General features: G+C 48.7%; 1 protein-coding gene across 7 annotated transcripts in view; it reads left to right on the top strand.

Moving 5' to 3' along the window:
• The window catches only part of LOC117258228 (extracellular sulfatase Sulf-2-like), a 100751-nt gene that overhangs the window by 54134 nt on the left and 30124 nt on the right, over positions 1–16493 (top strand). Inside the window, exon 1 of one of the 7 annotated variants that reach the window (XM_033628883.2) lies at positions 8550–8744. The exons of 5 other annotated variants lie outside the window; for them this stretch is intronic. The gene's annotated coding sequence lies outside the window, so the exon portion shown is untranslated. Of the gene's footprint in view, positions 1–8549; positions 8745–8765; positions 8968–16493 lie in introns of those variants that run through there. One more of the 7 variants, XM_033628882.2, reaches the window with a different exon arrangement.

The raw sequence follows: 16493 nt of genomic DNA, 5'->3' as shown, positions 1-16493 counted from the left end.
AGTGTCTGAGGTGTAACTGGTGTCTCAGGTGTAACTACTGTCTGAGGTGTAACTGGTGTCTCAGGTGTAACTGGTGTCTGAGGTGTAACTGGTGTCTGAGGTGTAACTGGTGTCTCAGGTGTAACTACTGTCTGAGGTGTAACTGGTGTCTCAGGTGTAACTGGTGTCTCAGGTGTAACTACTGTCTGAGGTGTAACTGGTGTCTCAGGTGTAACTACTGTCTGAGGTGTAACTGGTGTCTCAGGTGTAACTGGTGTCTGAGGTGTAACTGGTGTCTCAGGTGTAACTACTGTCTGAGGTGTAACTGGTGTCTCAGGTGTAACTGGTGTCTGAGGTGTAACTGGTGTCTGAGGTGTAACTGGTGTCTCAGGTGTAACTAGTGTCTGAGGTGTAACTGGTGTCTCAGGTGTAACTACTGTCTGAGGTGTAACTGGTGTCTCAGGTGTAACTGGTGTCTGAGGTGTAACTGGTGTCTCAGGTGTAACTAGTGTCTGAGGTGTAACTGGTGTCTCAGGTGTAACTGGTGTCTGAGGCGTAACTGGTGTCTGAGGTGTCTGAGGTGTAACTGGTGTCTCAGGTGTAACTGGTGTCTCAGGCGTAACTGGTGTCTGAGGTGTAACTGGTGTCTGAGGTGTAACTGGTGTCTGAGGCGTAACTGGTGTCTGAGGTGTCTCAGGTGTAACTGGTGTCTCAGGTGTAACTGGTGTCTGAGGCGTAACTGGTGTCTGAGGTGTCTGAGGTGTAACTGGTGTCTGAGGCGTAACTGGTGTCTGAGGTGTCTGAGGTGTAACTGGTGTCTGAGGTGTAACTGGTGTCTCAGGTGTAACTGGTGTCTGAGGTGTAACTGGTGTCTGAGGCGTAACTGGTGTCTGAGGTGTCTCAGGTGTAACTGGTGTCTGGGGTGTAACTGGTGTCTGAGGTGTAACTGGTGTCTGAGGTGTAACTGTTGTCTGAGGTGTAACTGGTGTCTCAGGTGTAACTGGTGTCTCAGGTGTAACTGGTGTCTGAGGCGTAACTGGTGTCTGAGGTGTCTGAGGTGTAATTGGTGTCTGAGGTGTAACTGGTGTCTGAGGCGTAACTGGTGTCTCAGGCGTAACTGGTGTCTGAGGTGTCTGAGGTGTAACTGGTGTCTGAGGTGTAACTGGTGTCTGGGGTGTAACTGGTGTCTCAGGTGTAACTGGTGTCTGAGGCGTAACTGGTGTCTCAGGTGTAACTGGTGTCTGAGGTGTAACTGGTGTCTGAGGCGTAACTGGTGTCTGAGGCGTAACTGGTGTCTGAGTTGTAACTGGTGTCTGAGGTGTAGCTGGTGTCTGGGGTGTAACTGGTGTCTCAGGTGTAACTGGTGTCTGAGGCGTAACTGGTGTCTGAGGCGTAACTGGTGTCTGAGGTGTAACTGGTGTCTGAGGTGTAACTGGTGTCTGAGGCGTAACTGGTGTCTCAGGTGTAACTGGTGTCTGAGGTGTAACTGGTGTCTCAGGTGTAACTGGTGTCTGAGGTGTAACTGGTGTCTGAGGCGTAACTGGTGTCTGAGGTGTAACTGGTGTCTGAAGCATAACTGGTGTCTGAGGCGTAACTGGTGTCTGAGGCGTAACTGGTGTCTGAGGTGTAACTGGTGTCTGAGGCGTAACTGGTGTCTGAGGCGTAACTGGTGTCTGAGTTGTAACTGGTGTCTGAGGTGTAGCTGGTGTCTGGGGTGTAACTGGTGTCTCAGGTGTAACTGGTGTCTCAGGCGTAACTGGTGTCTGAGGTGTCTGAGGTGTAACTGGTGTCTGAGGCGTAACTGGTGTCTCAGGTGTAACTGTTGTCTAAGGCGTAACTGGTGTCCCAGGCGTAACTGGTGTCTGAGGTGTAACTGGTGTCTGAGGTGCAACTGGTGTCTCAGGCGTAACTGGTGTCTGAGGTGTAACTGGTGTCTGAGGCGTAACTGGTGTCTGAGGCGTAACTGGTGTCTGAGGCGTAACTGGTGTCTGAGGTGTAACTGGTGTCTGAGGCGTAACTGGTGTCTGAGGCATAACTGGTGTCTGAGGCGTAACTGGTGTCTGAGTTGTAAATGGTGTCTGAGGTGTAGCTGGTGTCTGGGGTGTAACTGGTGTCTCAGGTGTAACTGGTGTCTCAGGCGTAACTGGTGTCTGAGGTGTCTGAGGTGTAACTGGTGTCTGAGGCGTAACTGGTGTCTGAGGCGTAACTGGTGTCTGAGGCGTAATTGGTGTCTGAGGTGTAACTGGTGTCTGAGGTGTAACTGGTGTCTGAGGCGTAACTGGTGTCTCAGGTGTAACTGTTGTCTAAGGCGTAACTGGTGTCTGAGGCGTAACTGGTGTCTGAGGTGTAACTGGTGTTTCAGGTGTAACTGGTGTCTCAGGTGTAACTGGTGTCTGAGGTGTAACTGGTGTCTGAGGCGTAACTGGTGTCTGAGGTGTCTCAGGTGTAACTGGTGTCTGAGGTGTAACTGGTGTCTGAGGTGTAACTGTTGTCTGAGGTGTAACTGGTGTCTCAGGTGTAACTGGTGTCTCAGGTGTAACTGGTGTCTGAGGCGTAACTGGTGTCTGAGGTGTCTGAGGTGTAATTGGTGTCTGAGGTGTAACTGGTGTCTGAGGCGTAACTGGTGTCTCAGGCGTAACTGGTGTCTGAGGTGTCTGAGGTGTAACTGGTGTCTGGGGTGTAACTGGTGTCTCAGGTGTAACTGGTGTCTGAGGCGTAACTGGTGTCTCAGGTGTAACTGGTGTCTGAGGTGTAACTGGTGTCTGAGGCGTAACTGGTGTCTGAGGCGTAACTGGTGTCTGAGTTGTAACTGGTGTCTGAGGTGTAGCTGGTGTCTGGGGTGTAACTGGTGTCTCAGGTGTAACTGGTGTCTGAGGCGTAACTGGTGTCTGAGGTGTAACTGGTGTCTGAGGCGTAACTGGTGTCTGAGGTGTAACTGGTGTCTGAGGTGTAACTGGTGTCTGAGGCGTAACTGGTGTCTCAGGTGTAACTGGTGTCTGAGGTGTAACTGGTGTCTCAGATGTAACTGGTGTCTGAGGTGTAACTGGTGTCTGAGGCGTAACTGGTGTCTGAGGTGTAACTGGTGTCTGAAGCGTAACTGGTGTCTGAGGCGTAACTGGTGTCTGAGGCGTAACTGGTGTCTGAGGTGTAACTGGTGTCTGAGGCGTAACTGGTGTCTGAGGCGTAACTGGTGTCTGAGTTGTAACTGGTGTCTGAGGTGTAGCTGGTGTCTGGGGTGTAACTGGTGTCTCAGGTGTAACTGGTGTCTCAGGCGTAACTGGTGTCTGAGGTGTAACTGTTGTCTAAGGCATAACTGGTGTCCCAGGCGTAACTGGTGTCTGAGTTGTAACTGGTGTCTGAGGTGTAGCTGGTGTCTGGGGTGTAACTGGTGTCTCAGGTGTAACTGGTGTCTGAGGCGTAACTGGTGTCTCAGGTGTAACTGTTGTCTAAGGCATAACTGGTGTCCCAGGCGTAACTGGTGTCTGAGGTGTAACTGGTGTCTGAGGTGCAACTGGTGTCTCAGGCGTAACTGGTGTCTGAGGTGTAACTGGTGTCTGAGGCGTAACTGGTGTCTGAGGCGTAACTGGTGTCTGAGGCGTAACTGGTGTCTGAGGTGTAACTGGTGTCTGAGGCGTAACTGGTGTCTGAGGCATAACTGGTGTCTGAGGCGTAACTGGTGTCTGAGTTGTAAATGGTGTCTGAGGTGTAGCTGGTGTCTGGGGTGTAACTGGTGTCTCAGGCGTAACTGGTGTCTGAGGTGTCTGAGGTGTAACTGGTGTCTGAGGCGTAACTGGTGTCTGAGGCGTAACTGGTGTCTGAGGTGTAACTGGTGTCTGAGGTGTAACTGGTGTCTGAGGCGTAACTGGTGTCTCAGGTGTAACTGTTGTCTAAGGCGTAACTGGTGTCTGAGGCGTAACTGGTGTCTGAGGTGTAACTGGTGTTTCAGGTGTAACTGGTGTCTCAGGTGTAACTGGTGTCTGAGGCGTAACTGGTGTCTCAGGCGTAACTGGTGTCTGAGGTGTAACTGGTGTCTGAGGTGCAACTGGTGTCTCAGGCGTAACTGGTGTCTGAGGTGTAACTGGTGTCTCAGGTGTAACTGGTGTCTGAGGTGTAACTGGTGTCTGAGGCGTAACTGGTGTCTGAGTTGTAACTGGTGTCTGAGGTGTAGCTGGTGTCTGGGGTGTAACTGGTGTCTCAGGTGTAACTGGTGTCTCAGGTGTAACTGGTGTCTTAGGTGTAACTGGTGTCTGAGGCGTAACTGGTGTCTGAGGCGTAACTGGTGTCTGAGGCGTAACTCGTGTCTGAGGTGTAACTGGTGTCTGAGGTGTAGCTGGTGTCTGAGGTGTAACTGGTGTCTCAGGTGTAACTGGTGTCTCAGGTGTAACTGGTGTCTTAGGTGTAACTGGTGTCTGAGGCGTAACTGGTGTCTGAGGCGTAACTGGTGTCTGAGGCGTAACTCGTGTCTGAGGTGTAACTGGTGTCTGAGGTGTAGCTGGTGTCTGAGGTGTAGCTGGTGTCTCAGGCGTAACTGGTGTCTCAGGCGTAACTGGTGTCTGAGGTGTCTCAGGTGTAACTGGTGTCTGAGGTGTAACTGGTGTCTGAGGCGTAACTGGTGTCTGAGGTGTCTGAGGTGTAACTGGTGTCTGAGGTGTAACTGGTGTCTCAGGTGTAACTGGTGTCTGGGGTGTAACTGGTGTCTGAGGTGTAACTGGTGTCTCAGGTGTAACTGGTGTCTGAGGTGTAACTGGTGTCTCAGGTGTAACTGGTGTCTGAGGCGTAACTGGTGTCTCAGGTGTCTGAGGTGTAACTGGTGTCTGAGGTGTAACTGGTGTCTCAGGTGTAACTGGTGTCTGGGGTGTAACTGGTGTCTGAGGTGTAACTGGTGTCTCAGGTGTAACTGGTGTCTCAGGTGTAACTGGTGTCTGAGGTGTAACTGGTGTCTCAGGCGTAACTGGTGTCTGAGGTGTCTCAGGTGTAACTGGTGTCTGAGGTGTCTGAGGTGTAACTGGTGTCTGAGGTGTAACTGGTGTCTCAGGCGTAACTGGTGTCTGAGGCGTAACTGGTGTCTGAGGTGTAACTGGTGTCTCAGGTGTAACTGGTGTCTGAGGTGCAACTGGTGTCTGAGGTGTAACTGGTGTCTGAGGCGTAACTGGTGTCTGAGGTGTAACTGGTGTCTGAGGTGCAACTGGTGTCTGAGGTGTAACTGGTGTCTGAGGTGTAACTGGTGTCTGGGGTGTAACTGGTGTCTGAGGTGTAACTGGTGTCTCAGGTGTAACTGGTGTCTGAGGTGTCTGAGGTGTAACTGGTGTCTGAGGTGTAACTGGTGTCTGGAGTGTAACTGGTGTCTGAGGTGTAACTGGTGTCTCAGGTGTAACTGGTGTCTGAGGCGTAACTGGTGTCTGAGGTGTAACTGGTGTCTGAGGTGCAACTGGTGTCTGAGGTGTAACTGGTGTCTGAGGCGTAACTGGTGTCTGAGGTGTAACTGGTGTCTGAGGTGTAACTGGTGTCTGAGGCGTAACTGGTGTCTGAGGTGTAACTGGTGTCTGATGTGTAACTGGTGTCTGAGGCGTAACTGGTGTCTGAGGTGTAACTGGTGTCTGAGGTGTAACTGTTGTCTGATGTGTAACTGGTGTCTGAGGCGTAACTGTTGTCTGAGGTGCAACTGGTGTCTGAGGCGTAACTGGTGTCTGAGGTGTAACTGGTGTCTGAGGTGCAACTGGTGTCTGAGGTGTAACTGTTGTCTGATGTGTAACTGGTGTCTGAGGCGTAACTGGTGTCTGAGGTGTAACTGGTGTCTGAGGTGCAACTGGTGTCTGAGGTGTAACTGGTGTCTGAGGCGTAACTGGTGTCTGGAGTGTAACTGGTGTCTGAGGTGTAACTGGTGTCTCAGGTGTAACTGGTGTCTGAGGCGTAACTGGTGTCTGAGGTGCAACTGGTGTCTGAGGTGTAACTGGTGTCTGAGGTGTAACTGGTGTCTGAGGCGTAACTGGTGTCTGAGGTGTAACTGGTGTCTGAGGTGTAACTGGTGTCTGAGGTGTAACTGGTGTCTGAGGCGTAACTGGTGTCTCAGGTGTAACTGGTGTCTGAGGTGTAACTGTTGTCTGAGGTGCAACTGGTGTCTGAGATGTAACTAGTGTCTGAGGTGTAACTGGTGTCTGAGGCGTAACTGGTGTCTGAGGCGTAACTGGTGTCTGAGGCGTAACTGGTGTCTGAGTTGTAACTGGTGTCTGAGGTGTAGCTGGTGTCTGGGGTGTAACTGGTGTCTCAGGTGTAACTGGTGTCTCAGGTGTAACTGGTGTCTTAGGTGTAACTGGTGTCTGAGGCGTAACTGGTGTCTGAGGCGTAACTGGTGTCTGAGGCGTAACTCGTGTCTGAGGTGTAACTGGTGTCTGAGGTGTAACTGGTGTCTGAGGTGTAACTGGTGTCTGAGGTGTAGCTGGTGTCTGAGGTGTAGCTGGTGTCTCAGGCGTAACTGGTGTCTCAGGCGTAACTGGTGTCTGAGGTGTCTCAGGTGTAACTGGTGTCTGAGGTGTAACTGGTGTCTGAGGCGTAACTGGTGTCTGAGGTGTAACTGGTGTCTGAGGTGTAACTGGTGTCTCAGGCGTAACTGGTGTCTGAGGCGTAACTGGTGTCTGAGGTGTAACTGGTGTCTCAGGTGTAACTGGTGTCTGAGGCGTAACTGGTGTCTGAGGTGTCTCAGGTGTCTCAGGTGTAACTGGTGTCTGAGGTGTCTCAGGTGTCTCAGGTGTAACTGGTGTCTCAGGTGTCTCAGGTGTCTCAGGTGTAACTGGTGTCTGAGGTGTCTGAGGTGTAACTGGTGTCTGAGGTGTAACTGGTGTCTGAGGTGTAACTGGTGTCTGAGGTGTAACTGGTGTCTGAGGCGTAACTGGTGTCTCAGGTGTAACTGGTGTCTGAGGCGTAACTGGTGTCTCAGGTGTAACTGGTGTCTGAGGTGTAACTGGTGTCTGAGGTGTAACTGGTGTCTCAGGTGTAACTGGTGTCTGGGGTGTAACTGGTGTCTGAGGTGTAACTGGTGTCTCAGGTGTAACTGGTGTCTCAGGTGTAACTGGTGTCTGAGGTGTAACTGGTGTCTCAGGCGTAACTGGTGTCTGAGGTGTCTCAGGTGTAACTGGTGTCTGAGGTGTCTGAGGTGTAACTGGTGTCTGAGGTGTAACTGGTGTCTGAGGCGTAACTGGTGTCTGAGGCGTAACTGGTGTCTGAGGTGTAACTGGTGTCTCAGGTGTAACTGGTGTCTGAGGTGCAACTGGTGTCTGAGGTGTAACTGGTGTCTGAGGCGTAACTGGTGTCTGAGGTGTAACTGGTGTCTGAGGTGCAACTGGTGTCTGAGGTGTAACTGGTGTCTGAGGTGTAACTGGTGTCTGGGGTGTAACTGGTGTCTGAGGTGTAACTGGTGTCTCAGGTGTCTCAGGTGTAACTGGTGTCTGAGGTGTAACTGGTGTCTGAGGTGTAACTGGTGTCTCAGGTGTCTCAGGTGTAACTACTGTCTGAGGTGTAACTGGTGTCTGAGGTGTAACTGGTGTCTCAGGTGTCTCAGGTGTAACTACTGTCTGAGGTGTAACTGGTGTCTGAGGTGTAACTGGTGTCTGGAGTGTAACTGGTGTCTGAGGTGTAACTGGTGTCTCAGGTGTAACTGGTGTCTGAGGCGTAACTGGTGTCTGAGGTGTAACTGGTGTCTGAGGTGCAACTGGTGTCTGAGGTGTAACTGGTGTCTGAGGCGTAACTGGTGTCTGAGGTGTAACTGGTGTCTGAGGTGCAACTGGTGTCTGAGATGTAACTAGTGTCTGAGGTGTAACTGTTGTCTGAGGTGCAACTGGTGTCTGAGATGTAACTAGTGTCTGAGGTGTAACTGGTGTCTGAGATGTAACTAGTGTCTGAGGTGTAACTGGTGTCTGAGGTGTAACTGGTGTCTGAGGTGTAACTGTTGTCTGAGGTGCAACTGGTGTCTGAGATGTAACTAGTGTCTGAGATGTAACTAGTGTCTGAGGTGTAACTGGTGTCTGAGGTGTAACTGGTGTCTGAGGTGTAACTGGTGTCTGAGATGTAACTAGTGTCTGAGATGTAACTAGTGTCTGAGGTGTAACTGGTGTCTGAGGTGTAACTGGTGTCTGAGGTGTAACTGGTGTCTGAGGTGTAACCGGATGTAAATCACAGGTCGATCATTAAACTCAGAGGCTTCTTGCTTCAGGCTGGTGTGAGTGGACGGAGAGGGTTGGCTGCTGCTGTGAGGAGCACCTTCATCTCACCGTGATGACTCCTCTCCTCCTGCTCTGACTCCCTCTGCTCTCTCAGGTTACTCCTTCCTTTTTTTCTGCCTCTCACACGGACTCAGAGTGAATCAGCACACGGAGCTTTTTTTATTTCCCTGCACTGTGTCTGAAAATACACAGAAAGTGATGAAGAGATACAGAGACAATGGAGAGAGTCGGAGCCAGAGGGAGGAGTGATGGAGAGGAGGAGAGGAGGGAGGGAGAGAACAGGACGTATAAAAAGATTTACAGAAAGAGATAAAGAGACAGAGAGGGGGCGACAGAGAGGAGGAGGAAGAGGAGGAGGAGGAGGAGCAGCAGCTCAGCTGTTGTTACAACAGGGAGAGCGTGCGCTCATCGAGGGGACAGAGCTGTTGCTACGGGGATTATTACCATGTCTGCCGCCGCAGTAACGACCAACAGGAGCTGAACTGAGGGAGGTTGTAGGCTTGGGGCAGAGCCGACGAGCAAGGCAGCAGGAGGCATCATGGGAAGGAGGTAGGAGACAGAAGAGAGGAGCACTGGAGGAAAAGACAGAGAGACAGAGACATAGAGACAGAGAGTGTGCAGCATTCTCTGTGAGGAAGTGAAAGAGGAAGAGGAGCGACAGAGGAACAGAAAGAGAGAAGTGATGCAGAGTTTGAGAGTATTTCTGTCCTCTTTTCTTCCTCCTCCTCCTCCTCCTCTGGACCTCTGATCTTCACACTGTGCAGAATTAACAGTAAGTGACTCGGCGCTGATCTCAGGTCTGTTCTGGTCTGTTCAGGTCTGTTCTGGTCTGTTCAGGTCTGTTCTGGTTGTTGTGGTTTTGATTTGATTCTGTTGTGAACGTCTCGTGTTTCCTGGACTGAGAACAGAGCAGCGTCCTGTGATCTGATCTTGCTGCAAAGATGCTGCACTAAACTTTCTGTACAGAGATCAGTGAAGAGAGGAGCTCCTCGTGTGTGTGTGTGTGTGTGTGTGTGTGCGTGTTGTTTGGTTGTTTCCAGTTTGTCAAGTCACAGAAATATTTTCATTTACGAGTCAAAACGTCTGTAAATTCAACACAAAGGATCTGCAGTGTTTCTGCGTCTCAGGAACAGGAAGATGACGTCCCCACTTTTAACCCTTTAACTCTCATTACTCTTTGTCTCACTTGTATTTGGGGGAAACCTGACATCAGGCTCTGAGTTTGGGAACCGTAGTTACTATGTGAGGCTGTGGCAGTGACGTGGAGTCTGTGAGCTGCAGCTTCAGCCTCGTCTTCATTGAACCTGTGTTCATTTAGATTGTGTCAGAGATGAACTGGTCTCAAGCTGTAGTGAGTCACAATCTGATCTGATGGTTCTGTTTTCTTTAACCTCTCCAACTCCACCAAGACGCCGACATCCTCGCTCCCCCCCTCCTCTGTTAAATGGTATCTCCCAGAAGCACTACGTCATCAAACCATGTGATGTTTGGTATTGCTGGATTCAGGAAGCTCTCGACTTTTCAAAAATAACATTGTTTTTCTTTTATTTATTATGTATTTGGCGCCAGAGCAGCCTAAACACACAAAGTCCAAAATCACGATGAGTGGTGACAAGTCATGTCATGCTGTTTTTCAAGGGGAAAAGTTAAAGGATTACTCGCGATCTTATGTGGAGCTGTTAGCGGGGACTTAGCTGGTTTATAAAAGGTAAGAGTCTCACTCCTACCACTATTTTTGGCTGAGATATACCGTCTAGAAAGTGGGATCATAACTTTCACGTTTCATATGGCTTTATTTGGTGATATTTTATGGTGTTTCTGTGTCATAAACAACATCAGCTATCATAATCACACCTGATTTCAATAAGGTACAATGTTTGAAGCTGGCTGAGTGTTGTTTGATCACTGATAGGACTGTTTTGAAGCAGAGTGACCGACTTGTCATTTGGAGCTCCGCCTGGATCTTTTCATGGTAAAAACACTGTAGAATGGTCATACTTTGAGCAGTCTTCTTCAAATTTGAAACAAGTGTTCATTGATAGTGTGCCTACAGCCCCACAGTGTCATTTACCTGCTCAGATGAAGCCACAGACAGTTATTCATCCTGAAACACATTTTTTATTTTAGGCAAAATATTCAATTTTTTACTGACTTCAGAGGCCCATTACTCTGTCTCTGTATCACCTAGAGTGTTTCTGACACTTTCACAAGAAACTTCAGAGAGTTTTCTTTCTGGCAAGACCTCATGCATGCATGTAGTCAGAGCGGTTCAGAAGCTACAGTCATTTTAATTTGGGTATGTCATTTTAGGCGTTTTTGCTACAAAATGGATCAGCTGAAAATCAGAAGCATTTTGTTTCCTTCACCTCAGAATGAGCTGTTCATATCTACTCAGGGAGTAGGTCCTCGTCTACAGAGATCACCATGTTGCACCGCCATGTTTCTACAGTAGCCCAGAACGGACAAACCAAACACTGACTCTAGATAGAGACATTCATGTGTTCATAGTCAGCAGCTCCTCTGTGACAAGCAGCGTCCTGAAAACACATTTTTTAACATGAAGTCTTTGCTCAGTGTTCAGTGCTCTTCCTGGTTTGAATCAGCTGGGTATTTTTATAAAACACTGTGTGGGATCCGCACTGAAAATGTTCGCACAGACAAAAGCCAAAAATGGTGTGCACCAATAAAGTTTCGATGGTTTCTACATTCAGGCTCCACCTCACCGTCTGTGTCATCACCAACATGTTGGTCAGCATGAGTCAGAGTTTCTCCATCAACACTGTTTTTACAGATCATGACTTCAGCGTGTTTCAGGTGTACGCAGTGATTATATGTGACACCTGTGTGTTTTTGAGAGGAAGAGAGATAATTCAGCTCCTCAACAATCAGCACTGAAGGAATTCTGACCAGGAGAAATCTGTAATCTGTAACCCTCCTGAATCTGATCAGCTCCTGTCTGCAGTGCAAACACAGGATGTGTTTGGACTGATGTTACTTAAAATGTGAGGGTGTTCAGGTGTGTCTGAGCTGATGTGATGATGATGATGATGATGATGATGATGCAGAGTGAGAGTAAATACCTGCTGATGTGTTTATTGATAACAGGAAATATCAGCTGACATATTGATCCAACAGACTGACGAAGAATTGATCTCTGTGTCTGTGACACACACACATGATCTACTGTAAGTCCCGACCGCAGAGGTCTGGTTGGACTGAACAGGAAGTGATGATGATGTGACCTCTGACCTCTCCTCTCAGCTCTCTGCTTGTTAAAAACACTCATGAATATGGAGCAGCAGCTCTGAATTATCGCTGCATCTCTTTACTGACACTCTCCACATTTCATATGGAGCCAGCTGCCTCCACGCCGAGCCCCGCCCACAGCTCATGAATATTGATGAGCAGATAGATGGTGATGGAGGAGCAGCAGGACGACAGACGACAGGAGTTATGATTCCCGGGGGAGTTCGGAGCTCCTGTTCACTGCTCAGGAGAGCGTGACTGCACATTTCAACACGCATGATGTCGTATGATAATGTAGCCAAAAGTATGTGGACAGCTGAGCACCTCCTCCATGTGTGAGGTTTAAAGCATCAGTGAGGTCGGGGAGCAGGTCTGGTTTGGTTGTTCCACAGTCTTGAGGTGGAAGATGTTGGCACAGATTTCCCTGAATGTTGATCCCTGCTCCCGTTCACACACGAGCCCATACAGGAAATGTTCCTGAACACACAGGTGTGAAAGGGGCTTTAGATTTGTTTTTTCTTGTGTGAATTTGCAGCATGAAGCAGTGACGCGGGGAGAAAGTCCTGAATCACATCAGCTCCACTGTCGCTAGTCTTCAGCTCAGCTCGTAGATCTGCTCTGACCACTGACTGCAGCGCTGAACGACTGTGAGCCAGACTGAGGCAGGAAAATAATCCCTCTGGTTCGTCTGGTCTCAGGTCAGTTATTAGGTCAGTTTCATAATGAGGCTGTGACATAACAGGAACACAGTGAGGTGGATTACTGACAGACTGTGTTGGGTCGCTGCAGGACAGAACACATGTTGACTGAACGGAGCCAACAGCTGCAGCGCTCTGCATCAGGCCAGATGTTGGGTGATCCAGGATCTGGTCCAGGATCTGATCCCACAGTCTCAGGATTACTCTCAGTCCACAGTGCCTCAGCTGTAAGGTCTCAATCAGGGCAGGAACCACCGAATTCTCTGCAGCAGTGTCAGATGATCAAGAGCACACCTGAGGCTGCGTTCACACCTGCCCTGTTTGGTTCAGTTCAGTCGACCTCAGGTGTGTTCAGTGTGGTTCATTTGTGCAGGTGTGAACACACCAAAACAACCGGACTGAGACCTTCTTGAAGAGGTGGTGTCAGTCTGGTTCCAAAGGAACTCTGGTGCGGTTGGTTTGTGGTGAGAAGGTGTTCCGACCTGGATGTGAAGCAACTGCAGTCACATGACACATTGTTTGGGTTAAACATGAGCATGTTACAGTCCTGGAGGATTATTAATGTGCACCTCCTCCTGTACTGCCTTAATATGCACATTCAGCACATCCAATGCATCAAAACATTGTTTTCTAGTTGGAGCCGCGCCTCGTTTTCAAACTGTATGCTTTGACTAAAATGAACAATGACAGCAATATAGTCCACGATGAGCAGCTCTAAAATCAACCTGCGTAGTTGTCCCTCCATTGTGACATTAGAAAGTGTCACATTTATCTTGCAAGTGTACTCTTCTTCAACGTTTGCTTTACTTCCTGGATTTTTAGAAGACAGAAGTAGAAAACAGATTAAAACCATGAAACATCTCTGTTGCTCCACTAACAGGGCTCAGACGGGTTAATGTCACATTACATCACAAATTCATAGGATTTCTCTATAAAAATAAACTTTAAAGAGTCGATAAAGAATAAAGTTTCTTCCTCAGAAATTCAGTTCAGAGGTTCTAACTTTTTCCTTTTAATTTGGTAAAAATGATTTCCTCCTTGCAGCAGTTATCTCCAGTCACAGATGGCGTCAGACGGTTTACAGCCTGTAATCCGGGGGAGAAACTTTTAAACTGTAAATCTGTTCACAGTTTGAGTTGAATTCAGTCCTTCTTTCATCCGAGCTGAAACATGTTTCCACCTCCTGATTAAAAGATGGCAGCAGAGCCGAGCCCAGGAAACTCACCGAGGTTATCGTCACAGGGAAGAAATAAGAAAACATGACGTTATGTTATATTTTAAATGTTTGAATCCTGTAGTTTTCAATGTTGATGAGGTTTATTGTCAGTAAATTCAGGGTTAAGTCTCATCCGCACCGCACACAGAAAACAGATATTAAAATGTTTTCTTTTTTTAAAGATATTTTTAGGGCATTTTTTGCCTTTAATCAACAGGACAGTGAAGCGTGAAGGGGAGAGAGGGAGAGACGTGCAGCAAAGGGCCACAGGCTGGACATGGGGCGCCTGCTCTACCACTAAGCCACCGACGCCCCAGATATTCAAATATTTTCAAGCAGAAATAGAATAAAACAAAATAAGAAAGAAAACCAAGCAAATAAATCAAAGCTTCTAACCAGGAGAAGTTTCAGATGGTTGTAATCTGTAATCTGTAATCTGTAATCTGTAATCCTCACTGACAGATGACACTGAATCTGACACACCTTTTCTTTAATATGTGATTATTTGGTCATGATGAGATGAAAAGTCATCAGCAGCCGTAATTTGCTCTCATGTTGCTTCTTACGTAAATGTTCAACATTTAATCGCTGCTCTCAGCTGTGTCTCCTCTGACGACCAGGTCAGACCAACGATCAGTGATGAGACACGTTGAAAAAGACACCTACTGTCAACGCTCTGTTCTGTAACATTGTGAAAAGCTGCCGGTTGACAGGAAGTGGCCACCATGAGACGGCGTATCATCTCTAGTCAACGACTCTCTGTGCTTCTGATCTGTAACGCTGACAGGAAGTGACCGCCATGAGACGGCGTATCATCTCTAGTCAACAACTCTCTGTACTTCTGATCTGTAACACTGACAGGAAGTGACCACCATGAGACGGCGTATCATCTCTAGTCAACAACTCTCTGTGCTTCTGATCTGTAACGTTGACAGGAAGTGACCGCCATGAGACGATGCATCATCTCTAGTCAACAACTCTCTGTACTTCTGATCTGTAACACTGACAGGAAGTGACCACCATGAGACGGCGTATCATCTCTAGTCAACGACTCTCTGTGCTTCTGATCTGTAACGCTGACAGGAAGTGACCGCCATGAGACGGCGTATCATCTCTAGTCAACGACTCTCTGTGCTTCTGATCTGTAACGTTGACAGGAAGTGACCGCCATGAGACGGCGTATCATCTCTAGTCAACGACTCTCTGTACTTCTGATCTGTAACGTTGACAGGAAGTAACCGCCATGAGACGGCGTATCATCTCTAGTCAACAACTCTCTGTACTTCTGATCTGTAACGCTGACAGGAAGTGACCGCCATGAGACGGCGTATCATCTCTAGTCAACGACTCTCTGTGCTTCTGATCTGTAACGCTGACAGGAAGTGACCGCCATGAGACGGCGTATCATCTCTAGTCAACGACTCTCTGTGCTTCTGATCTGTAACGCTGACAGGAAGTGACCGCCATGAGACGGCGTATCATCTCTAGTCAACGACTCTCTGTGCTTCTGATCTGTAACGCTGACAGGAAGTGACCGCCATGAGACGGCGTATCATCTCTAGTCAACGACTCTCTGTGCTTCTGATCTGTAACGCTGACAGGAAGTGACCGCCATGAGACGGCGTATCATCTCTAGTCAACAACTCTCTGTGCTTCTGATCTGTAACGCTGACAGGAAGTGACCGCCATGAGACGGCGTATCATCTCTAGTCAACAACTCTCTGTGCTTCAGATTTATTTTGTGGCTGAATATAATTTGTAGCTTCTTAAAATCTGAATGAGGATAGTGATAGTGAGATACTGGCCATACTTGACCAGCTGACTTCACTACAAGCTGATTGGTTGTTGAAACAGGTGACGTGCTTTAAAACCAGCTGCCGGCCATTTGACCAGCTGAGTGTCAGGTGACATCATCAGCCGGCTTGAGTCCAGCTCAGACCGGCCAGTTCACACCGCTGACACTTTTCTCTGTGACGTTCTAAAACAGTTTCATCTCATCACTGATCTTTGGTGTGAACTGGACTCAGCAGTGTGTGTCCTTCATGTCCTCCATGTCCTCCATGTCCTCCATGTCCTTCATGTCCTCCATGTCCTCCATGTCCTCCATGTCCTCCATGTCCTCCATGTCCTGCAGGAGAACAGAATCAGTCCCTCACAGAGAAACAGCCTCCTGTGTTTCAGTCTCAGCAGGTTGTGTGTAATCTCAGTCTGATCACAGCTGGAGCCTCCAGGCCACTTTAACCACACACACACACACACACAGAGTGAGGAGTGTGTGTGTGTGTGTGTGTGTGTGTGTGTGTGTGTGTGTGTGTGTGTGTGTGTGTGCGTGTGTGTCAGGAGGATCACTGAGCCTCCTCTGTTTTGATTAGTGGCTAATTTGCATGACACACCCTGCTGTGAGATCACACACACGCACACACACGCACACACACACACACACACAGTGAAGATGAACACATCACACATACTGTCGTGCAGAGAGAGAGACACACACACACACACACTCTCTCTCTGGCGCTGTGCTCTGTGTCAGTGTGATTTATTGGATTGCAGTGTTTTATTATCAGAGAAACAAAAGACTGTAGCTAATAACTGTGTGTGTGTGTGTGTGTGTGTGATCCATCAGCATTCCGGCCGTCTCGCAGCAGATAGACTCGGAGCATCACGTCCTGCTCTCTGACATTTCACCCAAACACTGCTGTAATAATCAGCTCATGTTGGTCTCTGTTGACACACAGACACACACTCTGTGTCTCTGTGTGTCCCTGTGTGTGTCTGTGTGTGTGTGTCTGTGTGTCCCTGTGTGTGTCTGTGTGTGTGTCTCTGTGTGTCCCTGTGTGTGTCTGTGTGTTTCTCTGTGTGTCTCTGTGTGTCTCTGTGTGTCTGTGTGTCTCTGTGTGTCTCTGTGTGTCTCTGTGTGTCTCTGTGTGTGTCTGTGTGTCTCTGTGTGTCTCTGTGTGTCTGTGTGTGTCTGTGTGTCTCTGTGTGTCTCTGTGTGTCTCTGTGTGTGTCTGTGTGTCTCTGTGTGTGTCTGTGTGTCTCTGTGTCTCTGTGTGTCTCTGTGTGTCTGTGTGTCTCTGTGTGTCTCTGTGTGTCTCTGTGTGTGTCTGTGTGTCTCTGTGTGTCTCTGTGTGT

This window comes from Epinephelus lanceolatus, chromosome 8 (genome assembly GCF_041903045.1).
Source record: "Epinephelus lanceolatus isolate andai-2023 chromosome 8, ASM4190304v1, whole genome shotgun sequence".
NCBI classification, from domain to species: Eukaryota; Metazoa; Chordata; class Actinopteri; order Perciformes; family Serranidae; genus Epinephelus; species Epinephelus lanceolatus.
This window is presented reverse-complemented; position numbering and strand designations above follow the sequence as displayed.